General features: G+C 44.9%; 1 non-coding gene across 1 annotated transcript; it reads left to right on the forward strand.

Moving 5' to 3' along the window:
- The first annotated feature begins 2750 nt into the window (after nt 1–2750).
- On the forward strand, nt 2751–2824 carry trnan-guu (transfer RNA asparagine (anticodon GUU)). Its single transcript has one exon. It is a non-coding gene; the product is annotated as a tRNA-Asn (tRNA).
- The last annotated feature ends 19340 nt before the right edge of the window (nt 2825–22164 follow it).

The raw sequence follows: 22164 nt of genomic DNA on the forward strand, positions 1-22164 counted from the left end.
GAGTTATCAAATTGTGTGCTCAACCGTCAGTTATCTGCTACAAATCAGCGGAGGACAAATCACTTTGTTGTCTAATGCTGCCTTTGTCTGCACAATGTGTGCTGAGATTATCTGTGCAATATGCATTCCGCAGGATGAATAAAAGCAATGCTTTTTGAAATGCAGGAACTGCATGGTTTGCACTCGATAAAACGTTGCATTTTCTTTTCATTAATTTTACAGTAATGCATTGCAATGCCAACGCACTTTTTACGTGGCAAGATCGATAATTAGCAGAGCGTAATGAAGACATCGCAAAGTTTCTGTTTAAAGAATGGACTCAGTCGAGAATATTTTGTGGATTTTATTTTTCTGAGGCTATTTTCCCTGTGCTGGGGTCACCCTGCGCAGATATGTGAAAAAGCTGGTTTTGTTAAAAATCCAGAGACCGCATAGCAGTTCGCTGGGACAAAAGAGCTGTCAGTCATCCATTGACAAAAGAGATGTCGGCCAGGAAGGGGGGCCACTGACAAAGCCACTCTAATTTGTAAAAGCACTTCTCACCTCCATCTCAGAAGGAGACACAGAACAATGAACCCACCAGCCTGGCCAGCCAAGGAGGAGCTGGGTCGTTCCCATCACTGACTAAGTACCCGTGCTTAGAAACAAAGGGGTTTTAAAGATTGGCGGGAAAGATAGGGGTAGCAAGACTCCCAGAAAGACAGGGTCCTTTCCACATTATTATTAGCTTGGAGCTTGGTGTGAAGCTTGGAGCTTGCAGCTTGCAGCTTGTGTCTAGAGAGAGCCCCCTCTCCCTCTCGCTCTCGCTCCACCGATCGATGTACCAGAGGAAGGGGCCGCAGTACTGCAGAAGAAGCCACCGAGACTGATGACCAGGCAGTGAATTCCCACAGCTGAGCTGAGAAAGGAAACGGGCTGCGTGTGGTGGTGAACATGGTCGCGAGTGTCCCAAGCCAGTAACCATATATCCCAGGCCAGCTGGGTAAGGGCTTCGGGTTTTCTCAGAAGGGAAGCTTTTCAGGGCTATTCTGGGGAGGGTAATTCATTGGTAGGGGTGGGGTTAGAATCCACCAGGGAATTACTGCGTGTTACTGGGTTCATTTCTGTACTGTATGTATGTTGTTTGTAACCGGGATTTTATTCTCCACAGAGAAAGTGATTTAGTTTAGCAGTGCATGTTTTAGACAGTGTATGTTAGACCAAATAAATATACTACGATTTATCACTGAAGCATCCCTTTCCGTGACTCATTTAATTTACACTCTGAATAATAATTCCCAGATCTAGAACTTTCGTAAGGTGGGAGCGATTCAAACCGTCCATCTGGCAATTGGGCGAGGATCACAAACACTTACAATATTTACTACAGGATATACTTGCTTTGGAGGCAGTTCAGAGAAGGTTCACTGGGTTGACTCCGGAGATGAGGGGGTTGACTTATGAGAAAAGGTTGAGTAGGTGGGGCCTCTACTCATTGGAATTCAGAAGAATGAGAGGTGATCTTATCGAAACGTTAAAGGTAATGAGGGAGCTTGATAAGGTGGATGCAGAGAGGATGGTTCCACTGATAGGGGAGACTAGAATTAGGGGGCATAATCTCAGAATAAGGGGCTGCCCATTTAAATCTGTGATGAGGAGGAATTTCTTCTCTCAGAGGTTGTAAATCTGTCGAACTCACTGCATCAGAGAGCTGAGAAAGCCACGACATTTAATAAATTTAAGACAGAGATAGATTCTTAACTGATAAGAGAATAAGGCTTATGGGGAACGGGCAGGGATGTGGACTTGAGTCCATGATCGGATCAGCCATGATCATATTAAACGGTGGAGCAGGCTCGAGGGGCCATATGGCCTACTCCTGCTCCTAGTTCTTAAGTTCTTATGTTCTGAATAGCGACACACAAAAAAATGCTTTGATCATGGTAACACCTTATCTTCACATTTGTCAAACAATTGGCTCGTTGGTCTCGGGCTGTGATTTCCCTTGGAGTTGTTAATTGAAATTTACGAGGGTTCCCAGAGGAGCCCTGATATTGCTCGCATATTTTGAAATTGCATCGAACTTTTGTAAAGAAGGACTTGCATATCTGCAGCGCCTTTCAGGAACTCATGACGCCCCAAAGCGCTTTACAGCCATTGAGTTATGTTTGAAGTGTTGTAGTTTGGGGAAAGATGTGCCCAGATCACCAAACATGTACCTCAACTCTTTGCAAAGAGTTTGGTGCAAATAATCAGGCGTCTCAGGGACTTGGACTTTCTTTGAATAAGTTCTGCTTGTACCTGCATTCAAGCTTGAAACAGCAACTGGGCTTCCATCTCACAGGACGTTTGGGGTTGATGTGCGTTGCTTTCAATCTTTGAAATTTCACCAAGCATAGAAACGGTGAATCCAACTGTCCCTGTAAGCATTTATTTCCCGTTGAATCACAGGAATATCCGCAGTCAGGAGCTAAAAAGGAATTCAAACCTAATACTGGCTTCGGGACAATCAGAATACTTTGTCACAGACAAGGCACCGGAAGGCTGGAAGGTAGATCACACCGGTTGTGGGAGAGCTGGTTGGTGGTGACATGGAAGTGTCTGCAGTGTGCGGGACCAGACTGCTTCCACGCATCCTCAATGAATGTCCCTCCATTTATTTGGGAAAAGTACAACTGAGAGTGGTCAAGTTCCATCCCGGTCGGAGCAATCTGAAGCTTTAACTGACTGACACCCTGGTTTTGGATGTCTTGCACCTTATACTTCCATCAGTCTCTGTGGCGCAATGGGTTAGCGCGTTCGGCTGTTAACCGAAAGGTTGGTGGTTCGAGCCCACCCAGGGACGTAGTGTTTAACTGTTTTTCCCCGAGTATTCGGTGCCGCACAGTCCCAGGTTGTCATTGTGTGTTTTGGCTGCACGAATCTATTCCGCAAATGTTGCCAGCAGTGCTGTTATCCAATTAGTTCCCACTCCAATATTTTATGAGCATTCAGTTCAAGTAAAACGATAACAATTTTTTACATGGATCATGTTCCTCCATCCAGCCCATTGGAAATAAATTATGTTATTGGGTTTAAAGAAACTGGTGGAAAGTGATTCTATTGGTACATATATAGAACTGGAACTTCGGTCTCAAGTGCTCCTCCTATCAAGTATAGACACACACACAATCAATGGTTTTACAACTGAGTCATAAACACTTACAATTTTAAACCATTCTCATACAGCGTGTAAATGAGATAGGGATAAAACTTCATCACATGTAAAGAGAAAATGAATGATTGAGGATACCACTGTTGCTCAGTAATTATATTATTATTTATTTCATTCTGAAGAAGGTTATCGGCTAATTAACGATGATTAAAAGAATTCTTACTTTTGCTCGTTGGCTGCATGTCGTCAATTTTATCAGGTTTTGAATTTAAAAATGGGTTACAATGCTGGTTGAATACATGACCCCAAAGTCTTTTTGGGATCACAGGTTGAGTCTCTCTGGTGGTTTACGCTCTCTTGCAGAGCGCCTGAGTTGGGGCTCCGGTTGTTGGGCACTGGCCTGTGTGTCTGCTGTTTGCGGTGCTTCAGGCCTATCCGGACTGCCCACAGTGACTGGGCTCTCCTCCCTTTGGTTCCGGTGTTCGGTCACCTGTGCTGGAGTGAACTCTGTATCGTGTACTTCCTATGCTTCTTCTATGGGTTTGCTTAACCTCCTTTTTGTTTGATCCACATGTTTGCGGCAGATTTGTCCATTGGTTAGTTTAACTACCAGAATCCTATTGCCCTCTTTGGCAATCACAGTGCTTGCGAGACATTTAGGCCCTGCAGTGTAGTTGTGGACAACAACAGGGTCGTTTACACCAATATATCGTGCCCCCGCATTCCTGTCATGGTAGTTATATTGTGATTGGCGCCTGCTCTCAACAATTTCTTTCATGGTGTGGTGTATAAGGGATAATGGGATTTGAGCATCCTTATCATTAGCAGCCCTGCGGGTGGAACCCCTGTGAGCGAGTGTGGTTGGGATCTATTGGTCAACAGGAGGCGTGATAAGTGGCTTTGTAGGGAACCCCCTTGGATTCTGAGCATCCCCTGTTTGATTATCTGCACTTTTCGTTCTGCCTGGCCGTTTGAGGCTGGCTTGAACGGTGCCTTTCTGACATGGTTCATTCCATTGCCTGCCATGAAGTCCTGGAATTCAGTGCTTGTGAAGCACAGGCCATTGTCGCTGACCAAGATGTCCGGTAGACCGTGGGCGGCGAACATTGCCTGTAGACTTTCTACCGTGGCAGAGGATGTGCTTGAATTTAAAATGTCACACTCAATCCATTTGGAGTGAGCGTCTACTACAACCAAAAACATTTTTCCGATGAAAGGACCTGTGTAGTCATCATGGATGCGTGACCAAGGCTTGGCGGGCCATGGCCAAGGGCTAATGGGGGCTTCCCTGGGCGCATTGCCCAGCTGGGCACACGTGTTGTACCTGCGAACACAAACTTCCAGATCTGCATCTATCCCTGGCCACCAAACGTGTGACCTGGCAATTGCCTTCATCATGACAATGCCCGGATGCTCATTGTGGAGTTCTCTGATGAACACCTCTCTGCCCATCTGGGGCATGACTACGCGGTTTCCCCACAGTAGGCAATCGGCCTGAATCGAGAGTTCATCCCTGCCCCTGTGAAATGGTTTAAATTCCTCAGGGCATGCCCTGTACGTGGCTGCCCAGTCCCCATTCAGGACACATTTCTTGACTAGAGACAATAGCGGGTTTCTATTTGTCCAGACTTTAATCTGACGGGCTGTCACGGGTGAGCCATCGCTTGCGAAAGCTTCAACAGCCATGACCATCTCAGCGGCATGCTCGGTAGCCCACTCAGTGGTGGCTGGTGGGAGCCTGCTGAGTGCATCGGCGCAGTTTTCAGTGCCCGGTCTGTGCCGAATTGTGTAGTCATAGGTGGCTAACGTGAGTGTCCACCTCTGTATGCGGATCGATGCGTCTGCATTTATGGCCTTGTTGTCGGCCAAAAGGGACGTGAGGGGTTTGTGATCTGTCTCCAGCTCAAATTTCATGCCAAACAGGTACTGGTGCATTTTCTTTACCGTATATACACATGCGAGCGCCTCCTTTTCTATCATCCCGTAGCCCCTTTCTGCATGGGACAGACCTCTGGAGGCATAAGCTACCGGCTGTAACTGACCCTTGACATTGACATGCTGCAACACACACCCGACACCATCGGACGACGCATCGCACGTTAACACAAGTTTCTTACATGGGTCATATCGCATTAACAGATTGTTGGAACATAACAAATTGTGTGCTCTATTAAAAGCCCTTTGCTGGCTGTCCCCCCAGACCCATTCGCGACCTTTGCTTAGGAGCACGTGTAGCGGCTCTAGTGCGTGCTCAATTTGGGAAGAAAGTGACCAAATAGTTGGGGAGCCCCAGCAACAAACGCAGCTCCGTCGTGTTACGGGGTCTGGGTCTCTCTGGATCGCTTCCGTCTTGGACGCAGTAGGGCTCATCCCATCTTCTCCTACCCTCATCCCCAGGAATTCTACCTCTGGAGCTGGGAAGATGCACTTCGCCTTTTTCAGTCGCAGCCCTACCCGGTCCAGTCTGCGTAGCACCTCCTCCAGGTTGTGGAGGTGTTCTTCAGTCTCGTAACCCGTGATGAGGATGTCGTCCTGAAAAACCACCGTCCCTGGAATCGACTTGAGGAGGCTTTCCATATTTCGTTGGAAGATCGCGGCGGCCGAGCGAATCCCGAACGGACATCTGTTGTACTTAAACAACCCATTGTGTGTCGTGATGGTGGTCAGCTTCTTCAACTCTCTCGCCAGCTCCTGGGTCATGTAAGCTGAGGTCAGGTCCAATTTTGAAAAAAGTTTGCCACCGGATAGCATCGCAAAGAGGTCCTCCACTCTCGGTAGCGGGTACTGGTCTTGGAGTGACACCCGATTGATGGTGGCCTTGTAATCACCATATTTCCTGACCGACCCATCCGCCTTGAACACCGGTACAATCGGGCTCGCCCAGTCACTGAATTCGACTGGCAAAATGATACCTTCCCTCAGCAGGCGGTTCAATTCACCTTCTATCTTTTCCCACATCACGTATGGCACCGCTCTGGCCTTGTGGTGTCCTGGCCTGGCTTTCGGGTTTATGTGAATCACTACCTTGGCCCCCGTGAAAGTGCCAATGCCGGGTTGAAATAATGAGTCAAATTTGTGCAGGATCTGTGAGCATGAAACTCGCTCCACAGAGGAAATAGCATTAACATTGCCCCATTTCCAGTTCATGACAGCAAGCCAACTCCTCCCCAGTAGTGCGGGACCATCCCCCGGGACAACCCAGAGCGGCAATCTGTTCTCCGAATCTTTGTGGGTCACGATTGTCGTGGCGCTGCCAAGCACCGGAATGATCTCCTTGGTGTATGTCCGTAGCTGTGCGTCAATCGGTGATAATTTTGGCCCTACTGGCCTGGGACGCCCACAACTTTTCAAACTATTTGTTACCCATCAGGGACTGACTAGCCCCCGTGTCTAGCTCCATTGATACTGCGATGCCACTGAGGAGCACTTACATCATTATCGGTGGCATCCTAGTCTATGAACTGTATACGTGCTCCATATGAACTCACTGAACTTCAGCTTCCAGCAATTTCCCCCAGCGTTCATTTCTGCAATTTCTGTAGGTATTTTGCTCATCTCTGCAATCTCCGCCTGAGTTTGTGCCTCCATACCTCCAACATGAGCTGTTGTTGGAAACAAAAGATCCCTTGCTAGTCAATCGTCCCTGACTACCCATGTGACTGTCCTTGATTGTGCCATTAACAGGTGTTGATGGCCCCATTACTGGCCACATTGTCCCTTGCAATGGTGTGAATCGCCGTTCTGCTTGCCATTATCTCTGTCGAACTCCCCCTCTGGGTTCGACTACATGTTGGGGCATACCCGATTGCCCTTGTCTGCTTGGAGAACTGTGTGCTGCTTCAACAATGTTGATTCTCTGTCCCAACCATTCCTTAACACAGTATCTCTCGTCTATTCTGCTAGCGGCCATGCTCACGTGGTTTAAATCCCAGTTTCTCGTCGCCATTGATACATCCTTACTATACAGTAGAAATGCACACGAGGCCCATGCTTGAGAGAAGGTCAGTCTGTGGCCTGTACTTTATTCCTTAGCACTCAAGTGATGAAAGTGGGTGGAGCTTCCCCTTTTATACCTGAAGGTCCAGGTTAGAAGTGTCTCCCACAAGTTCACCACCTAGTGGTCATTGTTCTCACAGTGTACAACTGAGGTCAGATTATATATGGGTTACAATGTTGGTTGAATACATGACAATAAGCACTTAAAATTTTAAACCATTCTCCTAAAATACAGTGTGTAGACGAGATAGGGATAAAAGTTCATCACATGTAAAGAGAAAAGTAATGATTGAAGCTAGTAAAAGCTCCTCTCGGAATAAGTGATCACAGTATGGTTGAATTTGTAATACAGATTGAGGGTGAGGAAGTAGTGTCTCAAACGAGCGTACTATGCTTAAACAAAAGGGACTACAGTGGGATGAGGGCAGAGAGTTGGCTAAAGTAGACTGGAAACACAGACTAAACGGTTGCACAATTGAGGAACAGTGGAGGACTTTTAAGGGGCTCTTTCATAGTGCTCAACAAAAATATATTCCAGTGAAAAAGAAGGGCGGTAGGAGAAGGGATAACCAGCCGTGGATAACCAAGGAAATAAAGGAGAGTATCAAATTAAAAACCAATGCGTATAAGGTGGCCAAGGTTAGTGGGAAAATAGAAGATTGGGAAAATTTTAAACGACAGCAAAGAATGACTAAGAAAGCAATAAAGAAAGGAAGGATAGATTACAAAGGTAAACTTGTGCAAAGCATAAAAATGGATAGTTAAAGCTTTTACCGATATATAACACGGAACAGAGTGACTAAAGTAAATGTTGGTCCCTTAGAAGATGAGAATGGGAATTTAATAATGGGAATCTATGTGGGTAGAGCTGCAGAATACCAAAGGGCAAAAAACGTTAGTGGGAGTTGTGTACAGACCTCCAAACAGTAGTAGTGATGTTGGGGAGGGGATCAAACATGAAATTAAAGGTGCGTGCAATAAAGGTGCAGCAGTTATAATGGGTGACTTTAAAATGCACATAGATTGGGTTAACCAAACTGGAAGTAATACGGTGGAGGAGGATTTCCTAGAGTGCATAAGGGATGGTTTTTTAGACCAATATGTCGAGGAACCAACTAGGGGGGAGGCCATCTTAGACTGGGTGTTGTGTAATGAGAGAGGATTCATTAGCAATCTCGTTGTGCGAGGCTCCTTGGGGAAGAGTGACCATAATATGGTGGAATTCTGCATTAGGATGGAGAACGAAACAGTTAATTCAGAGACCATGGTCCAGAACTTAAAGAAGGGTAACTTTGAAGGTTTGAGGCGTGAATTGGCTAGGATAGATTGGCGAATGATACTGAAGGGGTTGACTGTGGATTGGCAATGGCAGACATTTAGAGACCGCATGGATGAACTACAACAATTGTACATTCCTGTCTGGCATAAAAATAAAAAAGGGAAGGTGGCTCAACCGTGGCTATCAAGGGAAATCAGGGATAGCATTAAAGCCAAGGAAGTGGCATACAAATTGGCCAGAAATAGCAGCGAACCCAGGGACTGGGAGAAATTTAGAACTCAGCAGATGAGGACAAAGGGTTTGATTAGGGCAGGGAAAATGGAGTACGAGAAGAAGCTTGCAGGGAACATTAAGACGGATTGCAAACGTTTCTATAGATATGTAAAGAGAAAAAGGTTAGTAAAGACAAACGTAGGTCCCCTGCAGTCAGAATCAGGGGAAGTCATAACGGGGAACAAAGAAATGGCGGACCAATTGAACAAGTACTTTGGTTCGGTATTCACTGAGGAGGACACAAACAACCTTTCGGATATAAAAGGGGTCGGAGGGTCTAGTAAGGAGGAGGAACTGAGGGAAATCCTTATTAGTCGGGAAATTGTGTTGGGGAAATTGATGGGATTGAAGGCCGATAAATCCCCAGGGCCTGATGGACTGCATCCCAGAGTACTTAAGGAGGTGGCCTTGGAAATAGCGGATGCATTGACAGTCAATTTTCCAAAATTCCATTGACTCTGGATCAGTTCCTATGGAGTGGAGGGTAGCCAATGTAACCCCACTTTTTAAAAAAGGAGGGAGAGAGAAAACAGGGAATTATAGACCGGTCAGCCTGACATCGGTACTGGGTAAAATAATGGAATCAATTATTAAGGATGTCATAGCAGTGCATTTGGAAAGAGGTAATATGATAGGTCCAAGTCAGCATGGATTTGTGAAAGGGAAATCATGCTTGACAAATCTTCTGGAATTTTTTGAGGATGTTTCCAGCAGAGTGGACAAGGGAGAGCCAGTTGATGTGGTATATTTGGACTTTCAGAAGGCTTTCGACAAGGTCCCACACAAGAGATTAATGTGCAAAGTAAAAGCACATGGGATTGGGGGTAGTGTGCTGACATGGATTGAGAACTGGTTGTCAGACAGGAAGCAAAGAGTAGGAGTAAATGGGGACATTTCAGAATGGCAGGCAGTGACTAGTCTGGTACCGCAAGGTTCTGTGCTGGGGCCCCAGCTGTTTACACTGTACATTAATGATTTAGACGAGGGTATTAAATGTAATATCTCCAAATTTGCGGATGACACTAAGTTGGGTGGCAGTGTGAGCTGCGAGGAGGATGCTATGAGGCTGCAGAGCGACTTGGATAGGTTAGGTGAGTGGGCAAATGCATGGCAGATGAAGTATAATGTGGATAAATGTGAGGTTATCCACTTTGGTGGTAAAAACAGAGAGACAGACTATTATCTGAATGGTGACAGATTAGGAAAAGGGGAGATGCAAAGAGACCTGGGTGTCATGGTACATCAGTCATTAAAGGTTGGCATGCAGGTGCAGCAGGCGGTTAAGAAAGCAAATGGCATGTTGGCCTTCATAGCGAGGGGATTTGAGTACAGGGGGAGGGAGATGTTGCTACAATTGTACATGGCCTTGGTGAGGCCACACCTGGAGTATTGTGTACAGTTTTGGTCTCCTAACCTGAGGAAGGACATTCTTGCTATTGAGGGAGTGCAGCGAAGGTTCACCAGACTGATTCCCGGGATGGCGGGACTGACCTATCAAGAAAGATTGGATCAACTGGGCTTGTATTCACTGGAGTTCAGAAGAATGAGAGGGGACCTCATAGAAATGTTAGACAGGTTAGATGCAGGAAGAATCTTCCCAATGTTTGGGAAGTCCAGAACCAGGGAACACAGTCTAAGGATAAGGGGGAAGCCATTTAGGACCAAGATGAGGAGGAATTTCTTCACCCAGAGAGTGGTGAACCTGTGGAATTCTCTACCACAGAAAGTTGTTGAGGCCAATTCACTAAATATATTCAAAAAGGAGTTAGATGAAGTCCTTACTGCTAGGGGAATCAAGGGGTATGGTGAGAAAGCAGGAATGGGGTACTGAAGTTACATGTTCAGCCATGAACTCATTGAATGGTGGTGCAGGCTAGAAGGGCCGAATGGCCTACTCCTGCACCTATTTTCTATGTTTCTATGTTTCTAAATGTGGAAATGGCTGAGACCTTAAACAATTATTTTGCTTCGGTCTTCACAATGGAAGACACAGAAACCATGCCAGAAATTGCTGGTCACAGGAATGTGGAAAGAGAGGACCTTGAAACAATCACTATCACTAGGGGGTAGTGCTGGACAGGATAATGGGACTCAAGGTAGACAAGTCCCCTGGTCCTGATGAAATGCCGGTAAGAGATGGCGGAAGTTATAGCAGATGCATTCGTTATAATCTACCAAAATTCTCTGGACTCTGCGGAGGTACCAGCGGATTGGAAAGCAGCTAATGTAACGCCTCTGTTTAAAAAAGGGGGCAGACAAAAGGCAGATAACAAAAGGCTGGTTAGTTTAACATCTGTAGTAGGGAAAATGCTTGAAACTATCATGAAGGAAGAAATAGTAGGACATCAAGATAGGAATAGTGCAATCAAGCAGACGCAGCATGGATTCATGAAGGGGAAATCATGTTTAACTAATTTATTGGAATTCTTTGAGGATATAACGAGCATGTTGGATAGAGGTGCACCGATGGATGTGCTGTATTTAGATTTTCAAAAGGCATTCGATAAGGTACCACACAAAAGGTTACTGCAGAAGATAAAGATACGCGGAGTCAGTGGAAATGTATTAGCATGGATCGAGCATTGGCTGGCGAACAGAAAGCAGAGAGTCGGGATAAATGGGCCCTATTCGGGATGGAAATCGGTGGTTAGTTGTGTGCCACAGGGATCGGTGCTGGAACCACAACTGTTTACAATATACATAGATGACCTGGAAGAGGGGACAGAGTGTAGTGCAACAAAATTTGCAGATGACACAAAGATTAGTGGGAAAGCAGGTTGTGTAGAGGACAGAGAGGCTGCAAAGAGATTTAGATAGATTAAATGAATGGGCTAAGGTTTGGCAGATGGAATACAATGTCGGAAAGTGTGAGGTCATCCACCTTGGGAAAAAAAAACAGTAAAAAGGGAATATTATTTGAATGGGGAGAAATTGCAACATGCTGCGGTGCAGAGGGACCTGTGGATCCTTGTGCATGAAACTCTTTTGAGTTAACCTGCAAAAACATAAAACATTAAAACCATGCCACCCGACCTGGGTGACACAGCAGACATTTTCAAGGCCCCTTTTTTTTTTTTTGGGTCTTTGTTTTTTTTTTTGGGGGGCGCTAAAATCAAATTTTTCCAGTGCCCCCTATAAAAGGGAAGGGGGACACTAAAAGCACCGGCAATTAAAACAAATTTAACTTAAAAACGTAAAATCAAATTAAAATTTGGTTGCCGGGCGTGATGATGCACTCCAGTCCCTCCGGTGCCCACCTCTCGCGGAAGGCCGCGAGCGTACCGGTGGACACCGCTTGCTCCATCTCCAAGGACACCCTTAGTTTGCAGGTGCAACAGGTAACCAGGAAGGCGAATGGAATGTTGGCCCTCATTGCGAGAGGCATGGAGTACAAAAGCAGGGAGGTCCTGCTGCAACTGTATAGGGTATTGGTGAGGCCGCACCTGGAGTACTGCGTGCAGTTTTGGTCACCTTACTTAAGGAAGGATATACTAGCTTTGGAGGGGGTACAGAGACAAGTCACTCGGCTGATTCCGGAGATGAGTGGGTTACCTTATGATGATAGATTGAGTAGACTAGGTCTTTACTCGTTGGAGTTCAGAAGGATGAGGGGTGATCTTGTAGAAACATTTAAAATAATGAAAGGGATAGACAAGATAAAGGCAGAGAGATTGTTTCCACTGGTCGGGGAGACTAGAACTTGGGGGCAGAGCCTCAAAATATGGGGGAGCCAATTTAAAACCGAGTTGAGAAGGAATTCCTTCTCACAGAGGGTTGTGAATCTGTGGAATTCTCTGCCCAAGGAAGCAGTTGAGGCTAGCGCATTGAATGTATTCAAGTCACAGATAGATAGATTTTTAACCAATAAGGGTATTAAGGGTTATGAGGAGCGGGAGGATAAGTGGAGCTGAGTCCACGGCCAGATCAGCCATGACCTTGTTGAATGGCGGAGCAGGCTCGAGGGGCTAGATGGCCGACTCCTGTTCCTAATTTTTATGTTCTTATGTTCTTATGTACCACTATCCCTCAGTAACCATATTATAATTTCTTTAATTCTGCAAAAGAAAGTTATCGGTTCATTGAACATGATTAAATTAATTAATTTTTTCACATCAGCTGTATGTTGACATTTATATAGGGCTATTAGTTTGAAAACTGTGTTGTAAATATTATCTCCCTGACCAAGAATTGAACCTGTGTTGCGGTGGTACAAGAGGTGGATTCAGTGAATCATTTGAATGTGATTTCAAGTGGCGTTTACTGTAGTGTCTGTAGGCACCTTGAGTAATGACTCCACAAGGCAGGGTATGATACTTAAACTGTGTAGACCTGTAGTCATTTATTTGAAGCTCCTCGAGTGAGGACACCAAGCTGTGAGGTCCTTTATATACTGGGTTGCAGGTAACCTTTCAGTCTCAAGCAGCAGCACCCTCTGGTGTAGGTAAGGTGTGTAGAGTGTAAGAGTACATTCAGTGTTGCATAGCAGTGTTACAGACATCACACAGTAAACAGGCATGCATACACAACAGTTACAATCGTTTTCGGTGTGAATCAAGTGAACTGAAAATGACAATAATGTCATGAACTATAATGATGCAGCAGTAAAACGGTATATCGGTCCCTGGTTGTCGAGTGGTAAGGATTCAATACTCTTAACGTTGTGTCCTGGATTCAATTCCCACCCTGGGAAGTTGTACTTTTAATTCAAAACCTTATAAAAAAAAAGAGTTCATTTATTTTACAGATCTATATGCAAATCATGTATAAAAAATAAGAATCATTGACTTGAACATCATTAATTAATACATAAATTATTTTGTAAATCTATTACCATTTATTTTGCCATGAGCATGTGAGGAACTTTTATTGCGATCTCATTGGGTTTAATTGTGGTACAAATGACGAACCAGGGGCTGGGTTCAGGAAAGGTTTATGTAGTGTAGCCGTTATCATGTTCACCTCCCACATGAAATGTCCCTGGTTTGAGCCTGGGCGCGTGCTTTATTTTAGAATATATTTGCTGTGAAATACATTGAACAAAAGTAGCCCCAGGTTCCGTGTCTTATGAGCAATGAACATTTTAAACCAATCTCCTAAAATACAGGGTGAGTAAAGTCAGATTTATGGATTGAGTCGGCACAACTGGAGCTTTCTGATCCAGAAGATTCGGGGGGTGCGTTAATTTGGGAGTTTGACGACTTTGAAAGGAACATTTTTGACTTGTGCAGCTTCGGTCAGAGAAATGTTTGTGTTCTGATTTTTTCACAGAAAGAGATTCAGAATTACACCTTCTGGCTTAACACTTCTCTCTGGGCACTAAGTTCCGTAGCGGTTTCTGTAGTGTAGAGGTTATCACGTTTTCTCACACACGAAAGTGTCCCGGTTCGAGCCCGGGCAGAAACATCATTTTCGAATATATTTGCTGTGAAATAAATTGAAAAAAGTACCCCAGGTTCCTTGACTTCTGAGCAATGAACATTTGAAACCAATTTCAAAAATTCAGAGTGTGTTAAGTCAGATAGGGTGTAAAATATCATCAATGATGAAAGCTCCTGAAATTATTACAGTTCAGTTATTGAAATATTGACTATAAGTCTGCAAAACAATCCGGGTGGGAATATTGGCCCAAAAATTCCGGTTGGAGGCTTCCCGCGGACAATTCCTTTCCGATCGGAGATGTTTCATCACCCCACCTCCCACAGAGTTTAGTTAATTGCATGTAATTATTTGAAAAAAGTTTGAATTAAAAAGTTACTTTCCGAACTCGGGCTCCCTCTGTGAATGCCTAACCACTAAACGAGCAGGATACACATTAAATAATTTAATTCCAGACTGCATATTTTCTTTGCTGTTTCACAATAACCAGACCTATGCTCCAAAATCTGTCTCACCGTTCCCCGGTGTCAGTCAGAGAAGCACATGGGACTGAATCAGTGACTTTGTTTTTTCGACCTGTCTTCTGAAGCGCCGAACGGTCCCACTCCGACAGTCAATGAACTGTTGGGACGTTAGTGTATCCAGGCTGCGGGTGGCCACCCCGAGCGCAGCAGAGGGATTTCTGCATTCGTTCTAGGTAGAGGCAGTATTTCCCCTTCTCTCTTCCTCTTGTCTATATCCCTCGGCTTTGTTTTCTGGATTTATTCCCCCGGCCTCATTTTATGTGTTTAAAAGGGAACAAAAGATGAAGTGTGCGACACTCTGGAACAATTTCTCGCACTCAAATATATCTATTTAGTGAAGTGAAATAAAGAGCAATTAAAGAATAAGGGAGAAGCCACTGTCGCCCTTTTGACAGGAGAATAAACTCGCCCATGACTGTTCATCCACAGCAAGTTTAAGCATAATCTTCCTGCACGGGATCCTTTCACGTGGAAAGCAAACGTGATAACGGCTCCACTGCGGAAACCGCTCTGACCAGAAGTACAGCAGAGGGCAGCTGACCAGTGAATGCCTTCTGTGCTGATCGGGAATGTGTTGGCTCACCTTAAACAACTTCTGTCCCTCACTGACAGCTGTCAATCCTTCTCCTCCGCTGCCCTTTACACAAACATGTCACTGATCCCCACCCACTATCTTACATCCCCATCGTGTTATCTTCCATGTTAGCACAGTGGGACCGCGGAGGCACCTACTCTCTCCCCGCGGTTAGTGAACTCAGTCAGTCTGTAAAATTAAAGCGAAACAAGTGTCCCGCAAAGGACACGGGAAAGAAGAGAGTCTGTAACCTGGGTTTAATTGTTTGCCAAAGGCTACCCGTCCTGTTGTGTATTTCCAGCAGTTTCCTACTTTCACAGGTGGAGATACCGGGGCTGGACCATGCTCCTAAAATACAATGAGGTCAGGATAAAAGTTCCTCACATACACAGGGCAAATTAAATGATTGAAGTTCTACAATAGATTAATTAATGATGTTTAAATCAATGAATCTTTTTTTCCACATGAGATGCATGTAACTCTTTCTTCTAAGGTTTTAATTTTGATGGAAATGCAATTTCCCTGGCAGGAAATCGACCCAGGGCCGCGGTGGTGAGAGCGCCGAATCAAAATCACTGGACCACCAGGGAATGCTGCATTGCTGCATCGCTGCATCGTAATGCTTGGTGTCATTATTGTCCTTTTCAATCCACTTGTTTCACACCGAAACACATTGTAACCATGATCTGAATTTAACGTCACGTGATTCTTTGAAATGACCCTTAAATGATTGGGTAAAACCAGTCCTTCTGCCACCGAAAAACAGCTTCGATTCCAGGTCAGGGCGGTAACTTCTGTAACAGCTTTTTTCAATTCAAAACTTTATAAAATTGACGACATGCAGCTAATATGAAAAAATATGAATTCATTTAATCACCGTTAAATAACCGATAACCTTTTTCAGGATGAAATAAATAATAATATAGTTACTGAGGGACAGTAGTATATTTAATCATTCATTTTCTCTTTACATGTGATGAATTTTTATCCCTATCTCATTTACATGCTGTATGAGAAATTGTAAGTGTTTATGACTCAGTTGTAAAACCATTGATTGTGTGTGTGTCTATTCTTGATTGGAGGAGCACTTGAGACCGAAGTTCCAGTTCGATATATGCATCAATAGAATCAATTTTCACCAGTTCCTTTAAACCCAATAACATAATTTATTTTGATTGGACTGGATGGAGGAACATGATCCATGTAAAAAATTGTTTTCGTTTTACTTGTGCTGAATGCTCATAAAAGTATTGGAGTGGGAACTCACTGGATAACAGCAAAGCTTGCAATGTTTGCGGAATATATTCGTGCAGCCAAAATGCACAATGACAACCCGGAACTGTGCGGCACCGAATCCTCGGGGAAAAACATTAAAAGTCTTCGCCCGGAGATGGGTTTGGATTACCCACCTTTCAGTTAACAGCCGAATGCACTAAACCATTGCGCCACAGATACACACTGCAAGACCTGCAAAACCAGGGTGTCAGTCAGATAAAGCTTCAGATTGCTCCGACCGGGATGGAACTTATCCACTCTCAGTTGTACTTTTCCCAAGTAAAGGGTGGGACATTCATTGTGGATGTGTGGAAGCAGTCTGGTCCCGCACACTGCAGACACTTCCATGTCACCACCAACCAGCTCTCCCACAACCGGTGTGATCGACCTTCCAGCCTTCCAGTGCCTTGTCTGTGACGAAGTATGTTTCAAATGTTTTGGAACAGTTGGTTCCATGGTGTAATGGTGAGCCCTCTTGACTTTACATCTAGTGATTTGAGTTCAAATCTCAGTGAAGCCTAAATTCTTGTTGTTCCATGTCGAAATCTCGACCTCCGAAAAGTATGACTCCGACACTTGCAGCACTGGCAGAAGTTTCCTTTTTAATTTACTTGCTCGCAAGGGGTAGGTTTCACTCAGTCAAGGGCCAAGTGAACACCTCCGAAATGGTTCAGTTTAACAAGATATTTATACAGTAAAACCAAAGTTCTGGCCTCTCCCTGTGTATTGCTGTCTCACAGTCAGTGAATACAGATAAAGAGTTAATTACTGTATCATGGTCCTGACATGGTTTACAGATATTTCCTTTTGTCAGGGTAATCAGGAAGCCAATCGGCCATTACTCCATGAGTCATAGGTAATGGGCTATCACCTGTCTTGTATTGTGTCAGGATTGTTTCAATTTCCTGGTCAGTTTATCTGTTTGCATCAAATGGATGAGGTCTCGGAAAGAGATAATGGGTAGAAGATAAGGCTGGGGTGACATGGGACTACTGTAGTGTAGACAATAGGAGAGCACCATGGGGGGTTACTTGTCTCAGCATGACTTGTCTCCTAGCTGTCTGATGGCCATCAGCCATCTCACAGCAGGTTTAGCTGTTTATGCAAGCTGACTGCTAAAATGCAGAAAGTTCTGGAAGGGCCAGGACTCCATTTTAATCAAAAGGCACACAAATACCGTATGGTATCAGCTTAGATAAAAATACTTTGCACTTTCCCCCATTTTGTCCTTCATAAGGACAACTCAATCCATTCTGATCTTGTACAGTCTCTCCATTTCCATTTCCACACAAGAGCCTTCAGCAGTTGTTGCTACCATAACTCTAGCCGTGGTCTCGGTAGGTAACATAGTTTCTCCCACCCTGGCACAGCAACACTTAACGATGACAAATAATAGATACAGGGCGAAGACTATCAGCAGGAATATGATCAAACCCTGTACCACAGATTTCCCCAGGCCTCCCAACCATCCTGATGTTTTCAGCTAGACTGCCGATATCTTCTGATTTATCTGGGATATACGTACAGCATTCTTAACCTATTAATGCGCATGTTCCTCCCTCCTTGGCTAGGAGATAATCTAAGGCCATACGATTTTGGAGAGCCACTGTTCGAATAGCTACCATTTCGTCATTTATCCCTTCAAAGGCTTGGGAAGTTGCGTTGTCTACTGATTCTACTAAGTTAGCCAGTTCCCGTAACTGCCATTCGGTCGATGCTATTCCATGGGGTCGCACCATTACCTTGAATATTCCGTTTAGCCACGTAAAATCCCGTTTAAATCTTTGGCTTCCACAGGCCTCCCTTAGAGTCCTGACTGATCTGATAAGGGGTACTACATATTCTAAGTAACAGGACCCTGTCCAGTTGGCTGGTAACCATGGGTAGGCTTTATGGCCACAAATGAAGTAGATGCAATTATAGGACGTCAGCTCCTGGTCCTTTCGCACTGTCCCTACTCGAGTGGTCTCACCTTCCCACCCTTTACCTGGGACTTTGTTATGGACCGTTGTCCAGCCAACGGTTGCTATCTTTCTCTCAGTGAGATTAGTTGTGGCTTGCCATTTAATCATTTGGGAACACTTGCTGCGTCCCACTTCTGGTCCTTTAGTTTCATTACTCACTAGGCATATTATACCTTCAGGATTTCCTATTCTGGGAGTAATGCTTAGGAAGGGAGGCTGATGGTTATTATCTTAATTGGGCTGGTACCATCCCTGGAAGGCTGTAAGTTTATACTCTGCCGACCTCCATTCTGTTTGCTCCTTCGTTTCTGGCCCCTTAGTTAGTTTTGTCCAGTTTTGCACTGCCAACCATTCTACCATTTCTGATTCGTTAAAGGGGACAGATCTCAGGGGAATACACCCCCTGGACTGGACAGGTACATGGGAACATATCCAACAACTCGACAAGTTTCTTTCTTGAGCATACCTATGACTCAGAGCCAAAAATACGTTTACGTGCAATTCCCTTCGGTGGCGGGTCTGTACCCCTGGTGTAATCAATAATGTAAAGTAAAACCCTGTCAAGCCCAGCACCATCAGTCCCCATAGTCCATACAGTTCCTTATTCAGTCTTCCTTTTTCTGTTCCTCTGATTCCTTCGTCCCTTCCTCCTGGTCGGGTGCCCGTTTGCAATGGGATGCGTGGATCCATGTTGGTCTTTCCTTTACCTTGATTGCAGTATTGGTCGCCAGCAAGACCTGGTATGGTCCTTCGAATCTTGGCTGTAGACTGCTTTTTCTTTTAAAAATCTTGATGTAAACGAATTCCCCTGGCTCCAGGCTATGACACTTCCCTTCCGCTGGCTTGACTTGGGCTTCCTTTACCTGTGAATGAAATCTGGAAATACATTTGGTTAGTGCAATACAATAATTCAACATATTTTCCTCCATTTTGTGGATGTCCATCTGTTTTGCAGTAAATGGTGCTGTAAAAGGTAGTTGTTGGGGACGTCCCATAACTATCTCATGCGGTGACAGGCCTGTTGTTCTGTTGGTTGCAGATCGCATTACCATCAAAGCTAAGGGCAGCAGTTCTGTCCATTTCAGTCCAGTGTCATTGCATAGTTTTGCCAGCTTATTTTTAAGCATTCCATTATATCTTTCAACAAGTCCAGCTGATTGTGGATGATAACTGCAATGAAAACGTTGATTAATCTGTAAAGCTTTACACATTTCTCTTATAACAGTTCCCGTGAAATGTGACCCGTTATCACTAGAAAGCTTAGCAGGGATTCCGAGGCGCGGTACAATCTCTTTTAACAAACATTTAGCAACAGTAGTGGCATCGGCCTTTTTACATGGAAAGGCTTCAATCCATCTAGAGAACACATCTACAATAACTAATACATACTTGAATCCCATTCACATAGGTAATTCAATAAAATCCATTTGTAAATTTACAAAAGGTCCAACTGGATTTGGGTGGGAGGCAGATTCTACTTTTTCCGTCTTACCCGCATTCATTGTCTGACAGGTAACACAATTTTCACAGATTTGTTTTGCAATTGCCGAAATATCTGGTGCATACCAAGTTGCCAAAATATAATCTGCCAATCCCCCTTTGCCTGCATGTGTGAATGTATGAACACATCGGGCAATCCATGGAAGTAAGGATCTAGGGGCCACCACGCGGCCGTCATGGTGAACCCATATTCCTTCTGGATTTTATAACATTGATCCTTCGTCCAGGTCACCACCTCCTCCGTACTGGCCTGTGTCTGAAAGGCCAGCACGTCATTAATAGTGGGTGGCGTGTCTGAGCAATTATTTTTCCTTAGTGGGAACAATGACACCTTCATCCCCCCTTTCGACAGAGCTGCTGACTTAGCTGCATTATCAGCTCTGGCATTCGCAAGTGCCACCTCATTCGACTGGCCTGTATGTGCTTGGCATTTGATAATGGCAAGTTTCAAAGGGCATTGAATGGCTCGCAGGAGATTTTCCACTTGTTCTGCATTTTTGATTGTCTGAGCCTGTTGCACAGCATAATAAGCTGCTGCCAACGAAGGAAGACATCCTGGTAGTCCGCGTGCCACTGGGTCTAGTTAGGTACTGAAATATGCTACCGGTCGCTGCCTGTCCCCATGTAACTGAGTCAAAACAGATTGTGCAAAACCCGACTTGTGATGCACAAATAAGTTGAATAGCTTAGTGTAATCTGGTAATCCCAAGGCGGGTGCTGAAGTGAGGGACTGTTTAAGGTTCTGAAAAGCATTCCGGGATACCTCATTCCAAATCAACTTCTCTGGTAGTGCGGGCATGGACATGTCTAACAGTGGTCTAACGATCTCGGAATAACTCGTAACCCATTGCCGGCAGTAAATTGTCATGCCGAGGAGGTGTTTCATTTCTCTCTTGGTTACTGATAGTGGGGCAGAGCAGATTGCTTTTACTCGGTCTTGTGTCAATTGTCTCGTATCTCTGACCAATTCGTGCCCTAGATACCGAACCTTTTCTGAGACAAATTGTAACTTTGCCTTTGACACCTTGTGTCCTTTCGAGGCCAGAGCTTTTAATAACACAAGGGAGTCCGTTTCGCAGACAAATTTGGAGGGTGAGGCGAGCAATAAGTCGTCAACATACTGCACAAGTGTAGTACCTGCTGGTAAAATTACATCTTCCAGATCCCTCTTTAGGCATTGTGAGAATATGGTAGGGCTCTCGGTAAATCCCTGCGGGAGTCTTGTCCACGTATATTGGCGTCCTTTATACGTGAAGGCAAACAGGAATTGGGTCTCTGGGTGAATGGGTATTGAGAAAAATGCTGAACACAGATCAACTACTGTGTAATACGTTGATGATGCCGGAATACTGGCAAGTATAATTGCCGGGTTGGGTACCACTGGATAAGTTGGGAATACCGAATGATTCACGGCTCGTAGGTCTTGGACAAATCTCTATTTGTCACTATTGGGCTTCTGCACCGGAAAGATCGGTGTGTTACATGGACTTCTAGTTGGAACGATTACTCCCTGGGCCAGCAGGGACTTAATGACTGGCTCAATACCTTGTTCTGCGGTTGGGGACAAGGGGTATTGAGGCTTCTTGGGGAGCGGGGCGGTTGAATTGATCGCTACCTTATAGGGTTGTGCGGTGAGCATCCTTCCTACTTCATTAGCGTGTGTAGACCATAGTTGTTCTGGAACTTTAGCAAGAAGCTCTGCTGTGCTTTGTCGTACTGGGAAGCTCGTGGCTGAGAGCATCCATTCTTCTAAAACAGCATCGAAGTATATTTTCCCATTCAACTTGACAGAATAGCCTCCCCTCCTTTCATGTTGCCCCAAAGTTCCATTACGTGTGTGCCATTCCTCTTGTACTGGGGATCCTTGCATTCTTTCCACATTCGTCCGAAATCCTGGGGTTTATGTTGCCTGCAACCGCAAGGGTGCAGTGTGGAACGCTCCCTTTAACCCTAAACAAGCTCTGACTGTGGGAGGATAATTCAACCCCTGCCGCTATCCCTTCGGGTCCGATAAAGATTTTTTCGATCATCAATTGATGTTTCTGGTGCAGGAATGGTTGATAAAAGATTTGTGCTGTAGCGTCTGATCCCGTTTTGTCACAATATGCTGCGCAGTGCAATGTTTCGTACCACTTGCCCAAGGTTTGAGATTTGAGGTAGTCTGTGATTAACCTTGTTACACACCAATATGAACCAACCAAATAGGATAGGGTTTTGGTTAGTGTGGGGTCCAAATTTTCCCAGGCATACAATATGGGAGTTGTGGGTTG

The sequence above is a fragment of the Pristiophorus japonicus genome, unplaced genomic scaffold (genome assembly GCF_044704955.1).
Source record: "Pristiophorus japonicus isolate sPriJap1 unplaced genomic scaffold, sPriJap1.hap1 HAP1_SCAFFOLD_170, whole genome shotgun sequence".
Taxonomy (NCBI): domain Eukaryota; kingdom Metazoa; phylum Chordata; class Chondrichthyes; family Pristiophoridae; genus Pristiophorus; species Pristiophorus japonicus.